Below are 23,675 nucleotides of genomic sequence, written 5' to 3'. Positions count from 1 at the left end.
CTTCATGACTTATGCCAGTGCAATAAAGAGCAGGATGAGCCCCACAGGCTGTTTTTACTTTAACAGTATTTCTGACTTGCAAAACACAGGTAATGCTGCAAGTAATAAACAGTACAGCTATGCTTGTCCCTAGCAGAGTTGTGGTGCTCATTTGAATTAAGATTTTGGTGGCCATTCATGAAGTGACAACAGAGCAGTACATGACAGTAACACAGTTTTTTATAAATCATTGCAAGTCACAAAAGACTACCAAGACACAGAAAATACAAAAGGCAACAGAGTCTAGTATTTCATTAGAGGCCATCTTCAGTTTTGTTTTCAGTGCAATTGCTTTGACAGAGGATTCATTAATAAAAAGTCTGGGTGTCATTACTGTTTTTTATTCCTCCTTCTCTCTTGGAATTTACTGCATTTTAAAATGTGAAAAATCTCATATTAAAATGTAAGATTAATAGCTAAAATGTGTTAGATAGCATTCAGAAGTTCCATGCTTGTAGTGTACAAGTATTTCTATCAGTTCATATCATAGACACAGAAATTAGTACTATGATGATGAATGTATTTTTAATAGACATCTAAAATGAATACATAAATTAGACCTGACATAGTTTTTCTACAAAAACTTCCTACTTAGAGAGACATAGGTCCAAGTTCTTAGACATTTAGGGGTTTTTATGGCAAATATGGATACCACTCAATTATATGCCTTGTTTTGGGTATGAAGTGAATAGTAAAAAGCCATTTTTTCAATGCTGTAACTGGCAAACTTCACAGAAGTCAACAGTGATATTTGAAGCCAGATAGTAAGTTTTACTTTAGGAAGCTCCCAACAAGGAAAATTAAGGTTTACCCCATTATACAGTTACAATCAATGCATTTTGTAGTATCTTTCAGAATGTCCAAACAATATGTTTGTGAATTTCTGTTCTTTTAGCATTGTTTTACACAGTAAGGATTCCAGGCTAATAGTCATGGCTGGTCAAATATAACTTCTACCTCAATACATGTTGTATGTGACCTTAGTGGACATATATATTAAAGGTATCCTGAGGTCTTTAATCTTTGCCACAGAAGACTGTAAATACAACAATCACAGAGATCAATAAGTGTGTTTGATGCTTCATCAAAATGTCATAAGTAGTGGCTTAAAAACTTCCATAAAGTGTTATAAAAAGATGTGTTTCTCTCTTTAAAATGTATTACCATAATTCCAAAATACCTGTCCATAAAGTGTAAATGCACTTTAAAAAAGGGGCAATTTATCAGTAAAAAATACAGCCTCACCAAGATCAAATGTTTTACCAAGAGTTAGTTGTGAGTTATTTGCAATGTCTACTGAAAACAGAGAGGGGGTGGTTGTTCACCCTCCCCCTATTTTCAGTTTTCAAACACAGTTTGGATTTTATTTTCTATCTTTTTGTTAGACATTATTGTTGTCATTCTTCATTCAGGAGCCTGAATATGGGTACAGCAGTATGGTTACCAAAAAGAGAAATCCACAGAAAAACTAGTGATCTATCTTAATGGCCAGATACCTAAAATTGAGTAACACAAGTATTTCAAGACACAGGACAAAGGATTAATTACAGTGTGTTAGAGCTATACAAACCAGAGCCAACTTCATCCCATACATACGAAAGTGTTCTATATTCTTTCAAATTTACAAGGAACACTACACATTTTTGGTTTACACCTCAGCTCTTTTCTTACTCACAAGACACAAATATTTACACACATACAACTCCCCAGACACCACAGGTATATGTATGGTATTAAAAAATATTTATGAATATACAGAGAGAGGTTACAAATATCCAGAGGGGAGGGAGAGAGAGAGAGTGTGTGTGCATGTGTGCGTGCATAGTCATGTATAAACCAACTTGCAACCAGAATGGTGCAAATAACTTATTGTTTGTTAACTGGTCAAGCTGAAAAGTTTGAAGACAAAGCATGGAGGGTATCCCATGATAATCTTTCACGTATTTCATTTAACTAATTGAGGCAATAGTAAAATTGTCAGCACACTGAGTGTAATAACACCTCATTTCCTACTTGGAAAAGGAAAAGAGTGAAGAGGAGAGGTTGAGAAAAAGAAAAGTCCTGATTTTAAAAATAATTGAAGTGGGTTAGACTTATTTCAAGAATCCTTGCATCAACTAGAATACATAAAATTGGTAAAGATACTGTAATATATATATATGCTTTCTGAAAGATAGGAAAAGAAATAGGTACCATTTCCCACAACTTTTAGGTAAAACTTTTGTTAACTAAAGTTCAGGTTATATGACTTTTCTGTTATACCAATCACTTTAAAAAAAAAAAAAAAAAGGCAAAAAAACCCCCAAACTTTCAATGTTTCTACATTAGAAGTTCTTCGGAAGACAACAAATAAACTGTAAATAATTAAGGAACAAGAGGGCAACCTGATCCACCAAAAGTATAAGAGATCAGCCTTAATACTGATTGATCTGGTTTTTAATCTTTTCCAACTCATCAACTTCTTTCCCATTTTAATAAGTTTCATTAGTTGTTCTTCTCATGAGGCCATTTAAATATGAGAACTGGTAAAGATACTTCAGTAGTCATATGGCATGTCTTTCTACCTAGAAGATACTCTATATCTTTACAAATAAATTAAACAAACTACCTCTGTTTTCATTATTAGAAAAACATACACCTTACTCTTATTTTGGAAAGATTTTCCTAAATATGTGTCTTCACTGGATGTGCACTTTGAGTTATACATTTGTGAAGAGACACGCTGTAAAGGAATAGAGATAGAAAAGGAAGACTGCAGAAAAAAGCATCATTGTTAGTTTGGAGAAAAAAAAAATACAGTCAAAGAATGAGGCATTATTGGCAAAGAAATTCTAAGCAGGAAGATACGAAAATTAGAAGGAAACATCTAATAGGTGAAAGTTACCGTGTTTGGCACAGGAATGAGCTTTAGACTAAATCTGTGGTGCAACATATGAGACATCAGGCAAAAGGGGTCTAAGCAGGAGGAGATGATATCTAGCGGGAGAAGAGTGGGCAGCACACCAGGTCTAAGAGAGTGAACAGCAGGAGATTCAGGCAGTGCTTAGTTATGCAGAGGCCCAGGGCAGAGAGGGGAAGTACAGTATTTTTGTCTGTAACTGAAACAATCGCAAGAATATGGACTTTGGGATTAAGTTGCGTTTTATACTGGAATCACATCCATCTTGGTTTTGTGTGCTCTTCTCCCAGGTAACCCCAACAGGGCTGAAACAAAAGGTTATTTTTGGTCTTTGGCTGAAGAAATCAATCTTGAACTCCAGTCAACTCCAAAGTAGGTTGCACTAGTACACATGACACTTTGAACTTTTGGAATCCTTGTTTTTATTTAGATTTTGACCTTCCTCAATTATTTTCAGTATTTCCAAGGATTTGGGATTTCAGGTGTGTCAATCCTCTGTTAGCTTACCCTCTGTATAAAGTCCTTTATATACTTCTGTATGTTCCATCTATAAGCAGTGCCTTTGCTCTGATCCTGCAATGGATCTAAGCAAGTAAAGCCTTATGTATGCACAGCTCTCTGTGCATGGCAAAATTAGTATAGTATAATAGCTAGGTGTAAGGATTAGACTGGGGATCACATTACAGGATTAGGGCAAATATACATGCAATGGATTTTGTAGGAAATGACCAGCCTTGCAAGTAGATGCAGTCTCAGAGTCCTATTTATAGTATAATCTACTCCCTAGTCAGGTTAAATTAGCATCCTGATCGTTTTTGCATATACTAGTTGGCATATTCTTTGTCCAATTTTCAAGACTAATCTTTTATCTAGGATGGCATTTGCTGTTACAGTGCAGTTTGAAACTCAGTACAGAATTTGTGTCAGCACTTTTTGTCCCATGAAGAGCTGAAATTAAAGTATTAAAACATAGATAATGGAGACATTGTCCCAAGACGACTCACAGCTTCTTCCAGCCTCGTAATGAGTGCACTAAAACCTATGGGCACTTCATAAGCATTTTTTGAGGTTTTCTAGCCATGGAAAGATTTTCTATGTTCTTCTGAAACATGTTTATTTTCCAGGAACTATCAAGTTATTATTCTGCTTGGACTAAAAACATGTTCAGATTATTTTAGCCCAAACCTTAATTTGTTTCACACCAAGTGGCAGAAATCTATGACCACCTTTGACCTAGTATCAAACAGCAGAGGTGAGAATCATTCTATCTTTAGCAATACAGTGGGATCAAGTAAGATGGAATCAAATCCAGGGTTAGCAGAAATATGCAGCTTAAAATTCAAGGTTTGAACAGAATTCATTTTCCCACCTTTCAGTACCATTTTTCTAGTTGAAGCTGGTCTACCACATTATCTGTAGGAAACGACAATCAAAAGCCTAACAAAAATAAGGATCACCTAAGGATGCCGTATGCCCACCAAAGCCACTCTATCACTCCCCTTCTCAACTGGACAGGGGAGAGAAGATATAACAAAAAAGCTCATGGGTCAAGATAAGGACAGGGAGATCACTCAGCAGTTACAGTCACAGGCAAAACAGACTCAACTTGGGGAAAATTAGTTTAATTTATTACCAGTCAAAACTGAGTAGGAGAGACACCTTCCCCCCCACCCCTCCCTTCTTCCCAGGCTCAACTTCACTGCCAGTTTTCTCTACCTCCTCCCCCCTGAGCAGTGCAGGGGGACAGGGAACGGGGGTTGCAGTCAGTGCAGAAGACACTTTATTTACCCAATAAGGTCTCCAAGGTAGGGGCAGAGCAACAGTTGTTGGAGCCAACATGACCCCAGAGTACCTGCTTGTGACCAAGTAGTTACTTGTCTGAAGAACTTCAGGAAGTCATGTTTCCTCCTCCCCTCATTCCAGCTACACTTTTCCTTTCCTTCTCTATGCCTCCATATTTTCCTCAAAGTCTAGACTGTCATTCTTAACTTCCTGTCCACAGAATCAATTCTGTCCTCTTTGGCAAGACAACTTGGCAAAGTTAACTACTTGAATCTATATGGAAATAAATGTCTCTGAGAACAACAATAAGTTTTGGCTAATTCTGTTGTTCCTCACAAACATTTAATTTCAAAACACTGAATGCATCTTCCAGGTTTGGGATATTTGCGTATATAACTACATTTCCAGACTCTGGTATAAATATTCTACATTTTTCATAGCTGCTAAATATTAATGTCCTTATCTTGAAAGTTCAACCTCATTCAAGTTCACATAGTAACAAGGTTATTCTAACACCTCTGATTTCCAGGCCTCTTATCTTACCTAAAATCAAAACATTAGATAGCACTTGAACTTTAACATCCTTTAAACCAGAACAGAGACCACCATGGCATTTCAGGTTAAGTGTTACATTCTTATTTTCTTACTATGAAGAACAAATGGAGTAATTTTTGCAACTTCTTTTTGCTAACCTTTGGACTATTTGTACCTTTCTAAGTACATTTATTAATAGGAGACAAGTATTAGATGGATTTTGATTCCTTCTTCCCCCTGTATCACTGTTTATTGACTAAAATGAAGTGCAAGAATCAGCTTCAGCCTGTTCAAACTTCAACTAAGTTCAGGTAAAACATTGAGTTCAAGGTACTAGCAGCTAAAGATCTAATTCACAAAGGTTTTTAGGTGCTTAAAGAGGAAGGTAGGAAAGGTACAGGATTTTCAGAAATGTTTAATTACCTTGTGTAATTTTGCCTCCTGGGGGTCACCTCTTTTTTTCTGTAAATCCCATCGGATGCATGAGAAGGTGTTCTCACTTTCTCTTCCCCTATGCATGAGGGAAACTTATAGCTATCAGGCCCTTCATTCTCCTTCTCCTGGATCTTAATATCTCCCCAATTTTCCCACATAATCATGCCCTGATCTTTACTTATCCAGCCCACTTTGACAAAGATGAGCAAGGCAGGCTGCTCCTGGGAGTGCCTTTCAGGGCAAGTCTGAAGAAGACAGCAGACAGCAGGTTAGGGGCAGTAACTTCTTCAGCTGTCCAGCAGCAACAGCTGAAGGAGGATGCAGTCAGACCCTAACAACTTTGAAAGTCTGGGCCCGAGTCATATGTGGTCTGGGCCCTTATTCTCCAATGTAATAATATCACTAAAAGAGCAGCCTTACCATAAGTAACACACGAAGCATTTTCAATAAGAGAAGCATATGAAAGATTCTGGAAAGAATTAAATTAGAAAAATAAAATTCTGTGAAATATTAATTTGGTCAAACTGTTTCCTCAAGTGAAAATACAAGCTAATGACCCCACTGATTGATATTAATTTCATCTTTCATATATTTTTAGATTATGGAAGTGTGGTACAAAAGGCTGGAAATTAATTTCATAGCTAGCTGTGCTTCCATTTCCATAGCTTAACTGGGTGATATGGTACTATGAATCTTATAACCAGCAGAAATTTATTCAAATTTATATTTTCACTGATGACATTTTAAACTGGAGGAAAACAGCTTGTATATGCATATTTTGGCCCAAACACTTCAATACAGTGACAAATACATGGCTGTTGCACATATTCTGAGTACAACCTGTGCTAAGGTAAGTGCATACTTTCTTTTTTTAAAACTTTTTTAAAAATGAACTTGGAATCAATGCTCTAGTCCTATAAGCACAAGCTTATGTTCTCCAGAGCTGATTCAGCAAAACATTTAAAACATATACTAATACAGGACTGGTAATATGCTTAACATTAAGCTCTGATTTAGTGAAATGTTTTTAGCACTTGCTCAAGTGTATTTTGTAAGATAAGCATACTGAAGTATTAAACCCTCAACACACATTTTTCCAGGGCTGTGGTCAATGTTTGCCTCCAGCCATAGCGTGACCTGGTTACTTATGTGTTTGAAAGCTCCTGAATAGACAAAAAGTCCAGCTCTCCACTGGTGTAATTGCATTGATGGCACTGGAGTTACAATATAGCTTCCAGGCCATAGCTTTAAACATTGCACAACACACACGTTTTGTAAGCTTGCACTGGATCTATATGCTATTGCTCTCACTGCAGGTGTTGCGGGCTCATATCAGATGAACATGTAAAAGCTTAGGGTATAGGTTTAGGTGGGCTTTCACAGCTAGAACCAAAACCTAAAAAAAAAAAAGTGAGAGAGAGAAAAGAAAAAAAGAAAAACTAAACAAACAAACAAAAAAGCCAAAAAGAAAAAACCTAGCAGCCCAGACTTGCTTGGTATATTCAATTTCTACCTAGAATAATTATGATCCATCAGCTTATCTGTAGTTTATCTGGCTTTGAAAACTAATAGTTTTCAGATGTGCATGGAATTACTTTTTTAGAGAATAAGGATACATTTTTCTGAGCAGTTTTATTTATATGCTGTTAACCCAACAATCCATTCCCTTTCCTTAAATCCTTAAGGAAGTTCTTTCAGCAAATGTTACGTAGCAGTTGAATTTGGTAAAAGATAAATGCAATACTTCCAAATATAGTCCAAACACAAAATTGACGCTAATGTTTTGGTTTTTTTTTTTCTCCCTTATACACTTTGCATTTTGTCTCATGACAATCCATTCCATATTTCCTTCATTATTATTCTCACCTTTTATACAGCCTAGGTATATTGAAATTCCCATGTCCCATTTCTAACTATATTTTCTCTTATTTCCTAATTATATTATGTATGGTAAATTAGTAAGGACTAAACATAAACAGGAAGGTATTATTTAATTTGAGGAGTGCTGTTCCGATTCACCAAACACTGTTTATAACATTAGCAAGACTTCATCTGCAATACAGAACAGTATGTAACTCAGTGTTATTGTTTATTATTGAATGTGTAAGTGATATATTTCACAAAAGTAACAGTAATGAAGCAGACTGGAGAGACAATACCGAGATGCCTTGACCCAAGACCTATCATCTTACAGTAGTGTTTCCCTTTCAGAAATACTGTGATAAAACTGTGTGCCATATAAATTCTTTCATAAAGCTGCCTCTCCACAGCCCAAATTCAGGTGGTTACATAAGTACATGAATCAAGTTAAGCACATGATTTATTATAATGAAGTTAAACACACAATTTATATCAAAGTAGTATTTAAACACCCTTTATGCCTTTGTGTGTTTTCATACAATGTTTAACAAGGCTTGCATCTTTAACCACCTATTAAAACAGAGCTGCTCTCATATGCAAAATCTAAGCAATCAGCTTAAAGAGAAAAGATTAGACAATAAATGAAATATTTTTATGTTGAGCACCCATGTGATTTTGAATATTACAAAAGCTGCTTATTTGCATCACAAGGGCCACATACACAAAAAAAATATTTAAGCACTGAGTATTCTTCCTTTTCAGCATGATACAATTATCATATTAGAAAGAATGAGAGGCTATTAGGTAAATCTGTCCTGGCACAAATCCATATAAATAAATAGATACTAAAATAAAGAAAAGAAATACCTCACCCAGTTCATGTCACTGAGTTTCAAATGTCACTGACTGCTAGTAGGCCCCATTCAAACCTGAGTGAGCACAGGTATTTCAAAGAATACTCTTAAATGGTCCCTGAGCAGTCTAGACAATTCTGCTGAAAGTGTATTACCACAAACACCCCCGCGTAATTAAAAAAGAAGAAAAAAAAAGAGTTTAGCAACCTTTTTGGAGGGTGCTAAAGAACCCCTGAGGACCTTTGATTAGAGGTCCTTATTTCAGACTCAACAAAGTCAGAGAGATACTGATGAAGTATATCCAGATCTTACACCACCAGCTTCAGTTACTGATTGGATTTCTCTGTCGTCCACTCCAAGACGTGTACCATTCACAATTTCCTTCTGCATTATCACTTAGGTCCATCAGTAACTCTTCTCCTTTTAACAGTTTGTTTTAGATTCTTTCCATGAAACACATCTGAGGGTTTTTAAAATTTTTTTCTACCTAAGCACTTAACCTGACACTTTGTGTTATTGAATGAGATGACTTAAGGATAGCATATCAATATTAATAATGAATTTCCATCCTCTTACTGCTTTGAATCATAACTTGAACAGGTTTTCAATGTAATTTTCAGGATTAATTATTTTTGCTTCCCACTGGCACTGCAGAGAGAACACAATGAGTATCCTAAAGATCTGGAACCAATCCAGCTTCTAGGAAAAGTCTTCAATAATTCTATTTTGCTCATCTCTCCTGCTTTATTAAGGTCTGCTTCTAGTCTTGCAAGACAAACTCCAAACTCAAATTTCAACTAGGACTTTCATTATATAGTACTCTCAGGCTTTCAGTATATAGTACTCGCATCATAACTCACACATGTTCTTGTTTACTTCAAGCAAAAAAGTCCTTCCTTGGTAGTACTGCACAAGTACAAGTAGAAAAAAGAAATTCTAAGAACTTTCTAGACCAAGTGATACGCATATGCTAGCGAGCCTACAGTTCACTATAATGTTAAAGTAGGATGCCACCTACTGCTTCCTACCCTGAATTAAAAATAAGAGAAACCAATTTCCTAACAACATAAAACCACCCAATTGAAAGCGCTCATGACTACTGTTTTGTAATGCTGTTGCACTAGTCCAGTTCTCAGTAAAGATCTTCACATCTAGCTTATAAGGTAAATATTGGTACTGTATGACTTCTATTGCTGGAGGAATGGTATTCTTTAATAGATTAATAGTTAATTGAAAAAACATGCACACACAAAAGGTGAGGTTTTCCTTATGAAACATAGCATTACTTTGTGACATAAAGTTAGGTTTTAACTGCAAGTTTGCTCCCCAGTTCACTGAAGTTAGAGGCAGTCATCAGATTTAGATCAAATCCCTACAAACAGTGGACAACTTGGTGATGCTTCCTTTGATATCTGAAAGTTTGATGCATTTGGGGGGTGGGGGGGTAAGGCAGGGAAAGAAAGAAAGGAAAAGATAGATGCAGTCTATCAGTTCAGCCTAGGGAGTTTACTTGAAGCTTCAAAAGCCAGCTAGGAATACATCTAGAGATATACATAATGTTTGCAGTGTTCCTAACTTTGCCTTCACTCATTTAACCTAAAAAAAAAAAAAAAATCCATTACTACTAAAACCAACAAACAAAGAGAAAACTAGCCTAAAGAAAAAGAAACCCAACAAAAAAAAAAAAAACAAAAAAAACCAGCTTAAGAAGTTCCTGGCTTGGTGCTCCTTCCCACCTCCCTGGAAGAGTTTCAGCCCTCCCAGTTTTCCCAGTAGAATTTGTTGAGTAGCTGCTCAGTAAACCAGATCGGCAAACTCATCTAGATTCAGAGCAATCTTCCAAAACCAGGTTTCTTTTCCCACCTGTATATCTCCTCTAATCCACATTATTTTGTAAACCTGCCAACACCTGTGTCAGCACAATGCAGGGCAGGGAGGGTGGGCAAGGATCCCTAGCACAACATCTGGTGGCAGGGATTTCTGAAGCCACCTTTGCTGCCAGAGGCCGTGCACAATGTAATTTCTCAAAGTTCTCCTCTGCTTATGAATTGAAATAAAACAGACATTTCTATCACATTTAATTATGTGTGACCTCTTCTACTCAGGAAAGAGCCACAGTAATCGGACAAACACTTCATGTCTTTTACACGAGACGGAAGACTTGAGTAGAACACATGAAGAGCACAAACACCCTGCATCCATTTGTAATTGAGTGTAATTCCTCAGCGCAACATTTGAATATTTGCCAGAGATGATGGTTTATAAAGGAAAATAATTACTGTTTTAGAGAATGGAGAATTAAATTAAGGATTTTCCTAGGGTGGAATCATAGAATCGTTTAGGTTGGAAAAGACCTTTAAGATCATCCAGTCCAACCATTAACCTAACATTACCAAGTCCACATTAAATCAGTTAAGGGTAGACTAGACTAAACCATATCGCATGACTCCACCACTTCTCTGGGCAGCCTGTTCCAATGCTTGACTACCCATTCCATGAAGAAATTTTTCCTAATATCCAACCTAAACCTCCCCTGGTGCAGCTTGAGCCCATTTCCTCTCGTCCTATCGCTAACTACTTGGGAGAAGAGCCCAACACCCACCTCACTACAACCTCCTTTCAGGTAGTTGTAGAGAGCGATAAGGTCTCCCCTCAGCCTCCTCTTCTCCAGACTAAACAATCCCAGTTCCCTCAGCCACTCCTCATAAGGCCTGTGCTCCAGACCCTTCACCAGCTTTGTTGCCCTTCTCTGAACACGCTCCAGCACCTCAATATCTTTCTTGTATTGAGGGGCCCAAAACTGGACACAGTATTCCAGGTGCAGCCTCACCAGTGCCGAGTACAGGGGAACAATCACTTCCCTGCTCCTGCTGGCCACACTATTGCTGATACAAGCCAGGATGCTGTTGGCCTTCTTGGCCACCTGGGCACACTGCTGGCTCATGTTCAGCCGGCTGTCAACCAACACCCCCAGGTCCTTTTCGGCCAGGCAGCTTTCCAGCCACTCTTCCCCAAGCCTGTAGTGTTGCATGGGGTGGTTGTGACCAAAGTGCAGGACCTGGCACTTGACCTTGTTAAACCTCATACAGTTGGCCTCAGCCCATCAATCCAGCCTGTCCAGGTCCCTCTGCAGGGCCATCCTACCCTCAAGCAGATCGACACTCCCACCCAATTTGGTGTCATCTGCAAACTTACTGAGGGTGCACTCAATCCCCTTATCCAGATCATTGGTAAAGATATTGAACAAGGCTGGCCCCAAAACAGAGCACTGGGGAACAACACTCATGACTGGCCACCAACAACATTCACCACTACTCTCTCGGCTCGGCCACCCAACCAGTTTTTTACCCAGCGAAGAGTATGCCCATCCAAGCCATGAGCTGCCAGCTTCCCAAGGAGAATGCTATGGGAGACTGTGTCAAAGGCTTTGCTAAAGTCCAGGTAAATGACATCCACAGCCTTTGTTCAGACCATTTTGAAGCTTTCCTCTTGCGGGCCTTAAGGGAGGTGTGTGTGGGTGTAGGGAAGTACTTTGCCACTGTCTTCAACTAGTTTTGAACCAGGTTCATGCTACATCCATAACAAAGTCAGATAACTTCTTATTTGAATCAAAAAAACCCCACAAAAACAAAACACCCAAAACAAACCCCAACAAATAATGCATACTGAAAGAATGTCTTTAATCCACCTGAAAGTTCTGTCACTCACTGCATGAGCTGACTTAAGAGATACAACAGGCTGACATTTTAATAAACTTCACAACACAAAAACATAGCCAGTTTGGTTTGGGTTATTAGTCAAGACCTTAAGAAAAGGGTGCAAAGCCTCTTTTGGGGGAAGCAAGACATTAAATCATAGTCCGGCTGTAATGCCAAGTACATCATAGCCATTCAACAGCTTGGTCTAGAGAGTCCAAGCAACGGCTGTTCTTCCTACATAATATATAATGAGTTTATTAACCATATCATGATGACCTTCCATCTATCAATATGCTTTAATTACCAAGCATGCACATAAGTTCCAAATGTGTAAGGAACAAGCTGTAATGCAATATCTAAATGTACCCCAGCTTGTAAATTCTCCAACAACAAACACCACATCTTTCACTTTGAAACTATTAGCTCTCTAATGAACCAAGATACTGTCATCATTAGTCTAGCATCTAATCACCTACCACACTGAATCCTCAATCCCCCAGGTCATTCGGAGACCTTTTTGTTTCAGCTGCATAATTGCAATAATTAAACTTCATATTTCTGCTTCTTTATAGCATTGCTTTAGCCTGCAGTGGTTTCCTTCAGGGATAAAGTGAGAACACTTGCATAACTGCATTGCTTACTCAGGACCAGCCTGCTCACTGTTGTGTTGGATGGGGTTGCCCATACATGTTTCCTCAGAATCTACCCAAAATGGTACTTCCAATGATATTATCGAGAGAAGACCATTATAAGCATATGCATAAGGGGACCAGAAGTGATACACAGAAAAACAGTGTGAAACCATTCAGTGAAACAACTTTACTGTTCAGCTGTGTGACAGCAAGAGTTGGCAGAAAAGACACAATTCTGTGAATATGGGTGTTCAAAAACTCAGGGTAGGCCTCCTGTACTTCACTCAATTTTATGGGTAGTTCTGTTAATCCAAGGAGTGAGCTTTAGCAGATTACTAGTGGAAGAATTCTGAATATTGACTGTCAGATTGAAAAGGAAGAAACCTACTAAGAAAGTTAATCACCCAATCTTAATTACTGAAATTAACAGAAATTATGCACAATGAACTGATGTATTTACTTCCAATAGCCATGAATTACAAAAACATTTCAGTCAAAGCCTTTTTTTCCTGGCCTGGAATCTGATCTTAGAATCATAGAATCATCTAGGTTGGAAAAGACCTTTAAGATCATCCAGTCCAACCATTAACCTACACTACCAAGCCCACTCTAGACTAATCAAGGGTAGACCAGACTAAACCATATCCCGAAGTGCCACATCTACCCGTTTTTTAAACGCCTCCAGGGATGGTGACTCCACCACCTCTCTGGGCAGCCTGTTCCAATGCCTGACCACCCTTTCCGTAAAGAAATTTTTCCTAATTTCCAGTCTAAACCTCCCCTGGCGCAGCTTAAGCCCATTTCCTCTCGTCCTATCGCTAGCTACTTGGGAGAAGAGACCAACACCCACCTCACTACAACCTCCTTTCAGATAGTTGTAGAGAGCGATAAGGTCTCCCCTCAGCCTCCTCTTCTCCAGACTAAACAATCCCAGTTCCCTCAGCCGCTCCTCATAAGACTTGTTCTCCAGACCCTTCACCAGCTTCGTTGCCTGCCTCTGAACACGCTCCAGCACCTCAATGTCTTTCTTGTAGTGAGGGGCCCAAAACTGGACACAGTATTCCAGGTGCGGCCTCACCAGCGCCGAGTACAGGGGGACAATCATCTTCTGGGGGGAAAAAAAACAAACCTTTGATGTTTTGCCTCATTACCTCAAAAATAATTTTGTTTGCTCCCTGTCACCCACTGTGTTTTAGAAGTGAGAAGCTGAGCTATATCTAGTACTGGATGGTTTCCCTTGTCAAAGTTAGGAATTTTGAATGCTGAAAATATTCCATTAAAAACTTGTCTAAGGCTTAAAAGGAGATTTTCAATATTATTGTTTTTCAGAGACAGAATATTTCACTGGCATTTATACTTTGAAGGCTTCATTCATAACCTCTTTTGAGGAAGAGCCCAAAAGAATGTTTTTTTCAGATGGCTACTTATTAATTCCCTTCCTGCTTTATTCTCTCCCACATCCACCTTACCTTTTATTTAGCATGGCCTTTCATGTGTCCTGCAAACAGAAAGGATGACCCCAAATGAGAAACCCATGTCTGAACTTAACTTACAGAAACAGCATCCAAACACTCTAAAACATGCTTTGACCCACTCCAGGCATAAGTAGCACTGAGTTAACCCTCCCCAAATGTGCAGCAGTGTTTGATTTTAGATCAAAGGGAGAGACATTTTAATTGGGCTTGTCATATCATATTCTTTGTATGAGTCATTTAATGAAGTGTAAGCCTTGTTTATTAATCAAGGATTAATAAGTCTTACTTCGCACTGTAGGTGCAAAACCAAGCCAGTAACAGAAACAAGCTGTTCAATAGAGAATCAGCAAGTCTAGCACATATTCAAGTGTTCCACTTGGAAAACTTGGGTTATATATTACAACTCTTAACTTTCTATCATACATGCCTAAAAGCTTTTCTTAGATGACCACAAAGAAAAGAAAGAATAAACTGCTGCAATAGGATTAATGAGGTTTAGGAAAAGGCAACTACCCATATATTTTTATTATAACGCTGCTTTGGGTGTTCTTCCAGCCAGAACGAAGACTTTCAGCGTCTTTTTTTTTTTTCCTTGCCGCTTATGCCTCCTTCATGAATAACATTAAAGACTGATCAAACTAGGATTTCGCTTGACACGTCAGGGAAACGTTTGTTCACGTCCCGGTCACTGATGTGGTGCGACCCCCACCTAGCGCACCCCGCGCCGCACTGCAGCCGCCAGCAGCACCGGGACCCGGCAGCTCCCGAACGGCGGCAAAACGTGTTTGCCCCCATCAGGCCAGGTTTCTCATCGCCATATACATATAGATGTACGTATACACACACACACGGTATATTCACTGCAGTTGCTTTGTGACGATGCAAAAGCAGCAGTTGAAAATCCAGTCCAATTTGGACTTTTAAACATCACTTCTGGTAACTTTATCTAGCACCTGAAGCATAGGTGTCAGACTATCTTTCTCCTTCTCTTTACTATGAGAGGGATAGGAGTTGTAAAAAAGGAAAATAATTAATTTTAAGGTAGGAGTAATGGGAAGAGTGACAAGAGAATGACAACAAAAACTCACTCCGGGCTTTGCTGTTAGAGGTCACCAGTTAGACATGACAGAGGAAGAACGACACAAATGTATTAAATTAGTGAAGTCTGATCATTCACAACAGCAAGGCTATTCTCTACCCATGCAATGCAACTGCAGCCCAAGTGTTTGCATGAAGCAGTACTGAGCAGGGCTTGCTTTTGATCTCTACAGGATACCATGTAAAATTGGTGGTTCATGCTTCAGAGAGATGAGAATGAGCAAAGGCACTGAAGTAATCAGACAGGCAAAGATCTTTCCTTTTTAGAGGTGCCTTAGAAACCTAGAGGGGGGAGCTTAAACTGTGAATGCCGACATGTCAGATAATTGCGTGTACATCTGCGTGAGTATCAGAAACTACAGTTCTGAACTCTCAGGAACAAGCCTACCTCTTCGGATTACAATCAGCAGCAAAGTGCACTTGATCAGTCACTAGTAGCATACCCCAAGGTACTGTGGCCAATACTCCTTAACTTCTTCATTAATGGCATGGATGATGGGATAGAGTGCAGTCAGAAAGTTTGCAAATGTTACAAAACTGGAGGGGCTGATACACCAGATAGTTATGCTACAATTCAGAGGTATTGAACATGCTGAAGAAAAGGGCTGACAGGAACATCATAAAGTTCAACAAGGGGAAATGCTAAGTCCTGCATGTGGGGAGGAGTAACCCCATGCACAATTACAGGCTTGGGGGTGGTGGATGATGCGCACCAGCACCAATCAGCTAGAAAGCAGCTCTGCAGAGAACAACCTTAGGGTACTGGTGGACAAGCTAACCATGAGCGAGCAATGCGCCTTTGTATCCTGGGCCAACAGTATGCTGGGCTCCATTAGGAAGAGCATTGCCAGCAGGTTGGGGAAGGAAATTCTTTCCTTCTGCTCAGCACTGGTGAGACCACACCTGCACTGCTGGGTCCAGGTCTGGACTCCCAAGAGCAAGATGAACTTACTGGGGCAAGTCCAGCAAAGGACCACAAGCACAATCAAGCTTGGAGTGTATGACATGTGAACAGAGGTCGAGAGAAATGATACTGTGCATCCTGGATAAAAGGAGGCTTGGGAGGTGGGGAACAGAGGCATGGGGAGAGGAAATCTTGTCAACATGTACAAATACCAGATAGGAAGCAATGAAGAGGGACCCAGACTACTCAGTACACAATGACAGGTCAAGAGGCAATGGGCACAAATTAAAACACATGAAATTCCATCTGAATAGAAGAAATTTTTTTTTTTAATTTTATTTTAAGGGTGGCCAAACACTGGAACAGGTTTCCCAAAGAGGTTTTGGGGTCTCCATCCTTGGAGATATTAAAAATCCAACTTCACACAGTCCTAGGATAATCTGCTTTCATTGGCCTTGCTTGAGCAGGGAAGTTGGACTAGATGATTGCAAGAGATCACTTCTAACCTAAATGATTCTGGGATACTTGCTAGCTGCAAGTGGTACTGGCTGCTTCTAAATTTTGATAACACCTGAACTAACAAAAAGAAAAAAAAAGGTACTTCCCAATCCTCTAATTAATAAAAAAACCCATAAGGGACAGAACTACCCATTAGGAGGCTGACTGTCTTGTATTTCTGCATATAGATTATTTAGATTGGGAAAACTGGGGGTCTTGGGAGCCCAAAGAGAAGGTGAAGAAGGTCCTGACTCGAGGAAAGATCCTGGAGATCAAGGGATGGATGGAGACAAGTGCCAAGGGAATGGCCTCTGGGACCTTGGCTGGTAGTGTCCAAGACTCATAGACGTAAGCAGCTGCACAGCACAAACCAGCAAACCTTTCTACCTGACCTACCTGAACCTGCAGCCAACTCCCTGATGGGAAGTGGAAGTCAAGACCTAGTGAACATAACCTGACGGGGGGGGGGGTGGGTGGGCAGGGGTGAAGGGAGTGAGTGTCCTCTAATCTCATTGGTTCTTAAACAGACTAAGAATCCAATATGGGTTGTCATTTATCCTGTGTTATCTGTGACAAAGACCTAGTAAAATGAACATTGTGAAAGCATTTAACTTACACAATTGAAAAATTATTCTCTTTCATGACATACCTATAAAGTCATAAAAAAGGGAACAAAGATCACATGGGAAATCTGAACTGTTATCCTCTCTCTGCTCCATTTGAGCAAGTTCAAGACTTATAAGGAGGCAGTATTATTCTGAAACAGTGATAAAACATTTAATAAAAAAAGCAGTATAAAGATTTTAATGTCCCCTCCTGACTTGGCTGGATGCCAGACTGCCATATTTCAGCCCTTCTCTGACATCTCCTTCTGATAATTCTGATTTGGCGTGGCCAAAGTAGAAAAATACAACCCATTCTCTCCATCCCACATGAGCTGAAGTAAAGAGTGACAAATTGTTTGGGATATTGGCTGTCTCGGTACTGGACCTGACCAAACTCTTTGCATCTAGGGCACCGGTTACAGTGTTCTGCATGGGTGAGGAGTGGCTTGTAACTACATATCTCAGTCGCTACCATATGGTAAGCAATATCTGCCTAGGTAGGATATAGGAACCTAAGAAGGTGTCTGGTACCTTGTGGCTGTCTTTCCAATTTGATGCCTTTACTAAAGTAGCAAATGGAGGCCAGCACCTCCACACTACCAGTAAAAGCATCTGAGGGAAGCTCCCTGTGGAAGCAGAGTACCTAAACTTTCACCCTCAGAATAACATGCAATTAATACAGAGTTGGCCTCAGCCAGTCTCCCGCAGGCAGACTATATATGTTTAGCTCTGAGTCTACCTTAGAGTTATTGTGCACAGAACAGGAAGCAAAGCATCTACCATAATTTTCTCTCATTTCCTACTGCCTAAGGAGCCCAATACACTGCGCAAACCTTCATTTATTGCTTCTACTTCCATTTTGTCCTTACCTAAAGCGCTCCCTTACAAGTCTCTCTCTCCTCTGTAACCTACTTTTTTTTCTGTCATGTAATACCTCTTGTATTATGCAGACACTGCACATATTTGCTGCTCCACTAATGATGTCTGTAATTGTTGGAGGTGCTGGCAATGGCGCATTCAAGACAAAGATTTCTTCTGTATTTTTTCATGATTTTAAAATACTTTCTCAATTGGCCACAAAACTATTCCCTTGGAAATTGACCCCTTAAGCATCATGACAAAGGTAGGTCCAGAAGCCAAGCCCAGCCAATTATAATTGACATGTTTGTGCAGCAGTGAAAAATAACAGATTTTATTTAGCAATTAGTATCTGACAACTTCAGAATGAAGCAAAAATACAATAGAAATATGATCCTGCTGCTATCTGTGTTCCTATTATCTGCAGTCTCCTTTCTGTTCTCTTTTTTGTTCCTCTTGATTACTTGCGCTTTATTCCAAATTGGACTATGTTTTCCTTGGAGCAAGAACCATATTTATCTAAGTACTTATGAAACACTTGGACAGTCAGATTAGAAACTTTATGTGTTCATATAAAACAAACAGCAGATGATAATGAAAACAAGAGTTAACAGGTTCTTGACCTGTTGAGAATTGAAGTTTGTGGCCCATATTTTCAATTTAAGATTAATGAATGCTGTAAGGAATTATATAAGCTTCATAATTGTTTTTTTTTTTTTTGACAGACCAGCAGATTTAAAATATATAATTTTTTTTTTTTTTTAAAGTGCTGACTCTTATTATTTCAGTCATTGTGGACTTTTGCCTCCTGTAAAACGAATTATTAGTCTTTCAATGTAAAGACTATTCTCAGAAAAAGCTACCTCAGGAAATGCACGTGCAAGTCTTACCAACTAAGAAAAGGTACTATAAATGGTGCTTACATTTTAGGGACACAAAGTAGCTCTTGCAAACTTAGCCCTGCTAGTTGAGTGGTTACTATGGCTACTTCAGGATTGATTTTAAGCATGAGCCCAACCTTATGCTTTAGCTCACGCTCATCTCATACAAGTTATTTGGACATAAGCCCAGACAGCAATGAGGAACAAATTCTGTTTCCATGGTACCCTTTAGCACAGGTCCGAGCATGCATTTGTCTACAGTGAAGAGCAGTGGCACAGGAACAGTAGTACTTTCTCAGTCTATGTCTCCCATGCTGTCTCCAAAAATGTCCTGTGAATGACTGACGTAGTGGAAAAAAGCCCGAAACACAGTGCATGATTGAGGTAGAAGAAACAAGCTTGCCTTGTCTTCTCACTAGGAGCATGTGCCATCAGGTCCTTCTAAAACAGCACTTCACAATACATGTGCCACCAAAATCTGGACACCTGTGGGTGCAGGTCTCAGGGCAAGCCATACTTCCCCCATTCTTGTGTGCCTGTGCCTTAGCAAAAGGGCATACTGATTTACCAAAATGGAGTTGCTCAATGGTGCCTGAAAAGACTTTGTGGAGAAACTACCAAAGAAGGATTTCTGGAAGGTGTACAAGAAAAATGCATGAGGGAGTGAAGTATTAAAATATATTTAAATCAAAGGAAAGTTTATGAAATGCATACAGTACCAGTACTTATCCTGACACTAGTGGCAACTAGGCACAATAGAAATTAGAGGGGGAAGGAGCAAGGAGAAAGCCACACTTGTGCTGGAACACACTGAAAACTCTAAAATATGGCTTCACAGGTCTAAAGGACAACAAAAGCTCTGCTGTTGTTTCTTCCTATTAAAGGCTTACCAGCCTTCAACCTTCCATTTGCTGCTAAAGACATGCAGGCCAGTTTTGGCCCACTTAAAAATACATACATATATGTGGAAAAAATCTGTGTGTAATTTTTATTCTATGGAGAGAGGGGAAAAAAAGCCACGATTAGTGACATGTGGCCTGATAGGAATCATATTGTTCATGACTGGAAGGCACTCAGAAACGGATGCAGTGTGAAAATAAATACCTTGTTTCCTCATTTCACAGCTAAGATGAAAAGGTAAATTTCACTGTTATTTTGAAAATACTGGATATTTTCTTTCTTTTTTTTTTTAAAGCTCCAGCAGCCATGAAAAGTATTTTTTCCCCTCCTGTGTCTGCCAAGCTTAGAGCTTGATTCACATGAGAGAAATCCAAAACAAAAAATAACATTCTACCTGAAATATCTCTTTGAATGGCACCCTGTAAAGCTACAAGGAGAAATTAATCTCTTTAGCTACTTCAGTAAAACACGTATCTTCGTAAATGCTAATCCTTCTGTACTGCGATGGTAGATTTTTTTTTTTCAGTAACTGTTTTCATCCTAATGAACTATTAATACATGGCATATACATACCTAAATATTTAGTTCCTACTATGATCATGTCTACACTGGTGTTTTTGAAAGAAATCTTACAGCATTATTAAACCAAAGTGTTAGTTTCCAGGACAAGAATACAAAATATTCATACTGTAATAAGACTTCCTATGAAAGCTGTGAATGAATTAGAGTTAAGCCACACCAGTTTACTATATCACCTGTTTCTCCCCAATAGCTAGCTGAAGGAATTTGGAAGAACTGGTCTGACAACAATGGCACAAAGCAGGAGTAAGAGCACCAGAGGAAGCAACATGAATTGCACTAACAATTAGTTTACTATCCGAATCCAACAGTTCCTGCAAAAAGTTTCAACCCAGCTTCTATTAACACACAAAAAAGGCATCCTTTTGCTTCACTGTAACAATCAAATCAACTATTTATCACAACAGCCTGCTGAACTGACAAAAAAGTTATTTCTCACCTTTGTTCACCTTCATGATTGTATAATATCTTTAAATATTTTAACAAGGTCTGTCTGCCTCCTTAATTCTCTCTCTGCACACACCCAGCCAGATCCACAGCTGGTGAAAATCAATCCAGCTGCACTGAGGCAAATTGAGCCTTATTGATCTGCACCAGGTGAGGACCATTATGGCCCTGGAGCCACACTGACACACTGCTGAGAAGCCATCTCTGCCATCACACTATGACCACAAGCAAGGAATATGTACAAGCACACTCTTAGGCCTATCTTTGACTCAAAACACTTCAGTTACTGCAGGTCAATCAGATAGTAAAAGTTATACTTTTTCTTTGTCTGAAATTAAGTCTTCTGAAAAATAGATTTTTCATACTTCATACCTTCTCAAAATTCTTAAGACCTTTCTAAAGAGTGACATAACAACAGTATGCAAGGTGCAGAAGCATAAGATAATATAAACACACAAAAAAGATCATTAACAAGCAGAATACCTGAGTAAACATCCATTCAGGAGTACATCGAGGTTTTAAGTAGTATTTAATATTACTTAACACATTTTTAAATGTCTCAACACAAACTATAAATGCAGTCTAAAAATCTTAAAAAAAACCCAAAACACCAAACCCCACACACAACCAAACTGAATGTTTTCTATAGAGAAGAGGCTTGCTGCTGCATGGCAGTCAATTTAAATGTCTGTCTGTATTTTTTTTTTTTTTTTCTTTCATTAAGTGGTAATTCAGCTCTTCATCTTTTCCGATTTTCTTTACTCACTTTCAGGCAATTACTGTTGGGGGCTCTGATGTTAATGAGTTATACACAGCATATTTAGAAATGAAATATGCTTTTAGAGTATGAAGTTAAGTTAATGGAAGCATCAACCTGAATAGATGCAAAAGCCAGACATCTTTGATATCAGTGCTTGATTGATTTTATAAGTCAGGTGTTCATATGAATAAGTAACCCTTACTTAGCTCAAGGAGCATTTTGACAAGAAATTTGCACTGATGAGCTGTAAAGGCAGGCTTTTTATAAGACTCTGCTTTGCACTGTCCCTCATATTTTTGATCTTGTTTGGTTTCAGCTGTTAAGTAATCTAAATCCTTAACATCGCGGCAGATCTATATATTACCATAAAAGCTTTTGTACAGCTACTTATAAAATCTTTACAAATAAAGAAACATGTGAAACTATTGATGTGAAAAGCATGGCATTACTTCTGAAAATATTGTACTTTATGTATAAATGGTTCTTTACTGTCTTCTCTTAATTGTTACAATGAAACATAGATAAGTGTTGACCAAGTATTTTCCAGTGACTTCAACAGTTTACATTTAAAATCACCTCATTTTTAAATACTTTTTTGACTGTTCTTTATTCAAATTGACTAGAGGCATTAGAAAATACTAATTCAATAATAAAATACAAGAGTTATTGTAAGTAACATAATACTTAAAAGACTAAAAGCTTGCTCTGTCTTACTAAACACATAAGCTGTCAGACTTTTAACCACATCAAAATGAAGTTAACTAGATTTTACAACTTAGTCCATTGTTTTTGAGCTTCATTTTCTTCTTCTGATTAAGCTAAATCCCCAATCTGAAATTAGTATATTAGACTAAATACTCAAAATCAACTGAAAATTGTTTCTCTGTCTCCAGTGAATATTTATCCATTTATCGTATGGAAGAGACACATAAAGATGTGGTTTGGGTTTACAGGCACAGAGATTAATGTGAACAGGGAAAAGAGCCAAAACTGCATTTTATTATAAAATCTTTGTTCCTACTATGAACAGAAGGAATTCTAGTCTTCACTGAAAATGCCTAGCAAGTTCTTCTCCTTCCTCCCCACCAACGTCCTTTTGAGGAAGCAATATTATGCAAAAAACTTACATGATCCCATCTGTGTTCCAGAACTATTATCCAAGATTAGAAAATTTGTGGAAGGAGAGAATAAACAGATGAGATACATATATTTGTTAACCACAAAGGTATATAAAGAGCAGAACAACTTACCCATGGATATCATAGTTTTTCTACCACTTGAGGTCTTTAATCCAAAATTATCTCTAAAAAGAAACCATAACAAACACCACCACCCCACCCAAAAAAAAAAAAAAAAAGAAAAGCAGGGAGCAGAATAGCCACCTAGACCCTTAATCTCCTAGATATAAGGCCTTAATATTTTTTTAATTCTGTTTATATCCTTTTATGGAAACTCTTTAACCTGTTAAAGACTCCACTGTCTTTCCAGGCAATCACGGCACTGTTTCACTAAGGGTGTGTTAGACAAGAATCACCTGTTAAAATGCTAAGGTCTGTGCTAATGCACAGGTGGCTCACATTAATAGAAGAATCCTTCTGGTTTGCAAATCTGTTAATCTATCACAATGTGTGCTTTCAAGACAATCTTCTATGCAGCCATCAGGTGTCACTCTATGCAGTCAAACACAAGAAATGAAAATTAAATCTGTCTCCCAGCTTTCCGCTTAAAATTGTTGTTTTTTTAAAAAAAAAAAAAGTTAAGAAATTTCCCTGAGCCCAATAACAGATCTTGTGAAGGGAAAATGAAGGTTTTTATATAACAACAAGAATGCTTGAATGCAGCCTGACTTCTGGCAATGGTGGGTTACACAGCCAAGACTGCTTCATCGCCAGAGGCAGGGAAGGGAAGCTGACTTTCTAGATTATGACTTTGCCTTT

The sequence above is a fragment of the Pelecanus crispus genome, chromosome 2, assembly GCF_030463565.1.
Source record: "Pelecanus crispus isolate bPelCri1 chromosome 2, bPelCri1.pri, whole genome shotgun sequence".
Lineage (NCBI taxonomy): Eukaryota > Metazoa > Chordata > Aves > Pelecaniformes > Pelecanidae > Pelecanus > Pelecanus crispus.
Note: the sequence above shows the minus strand (reverse complement) of the source record.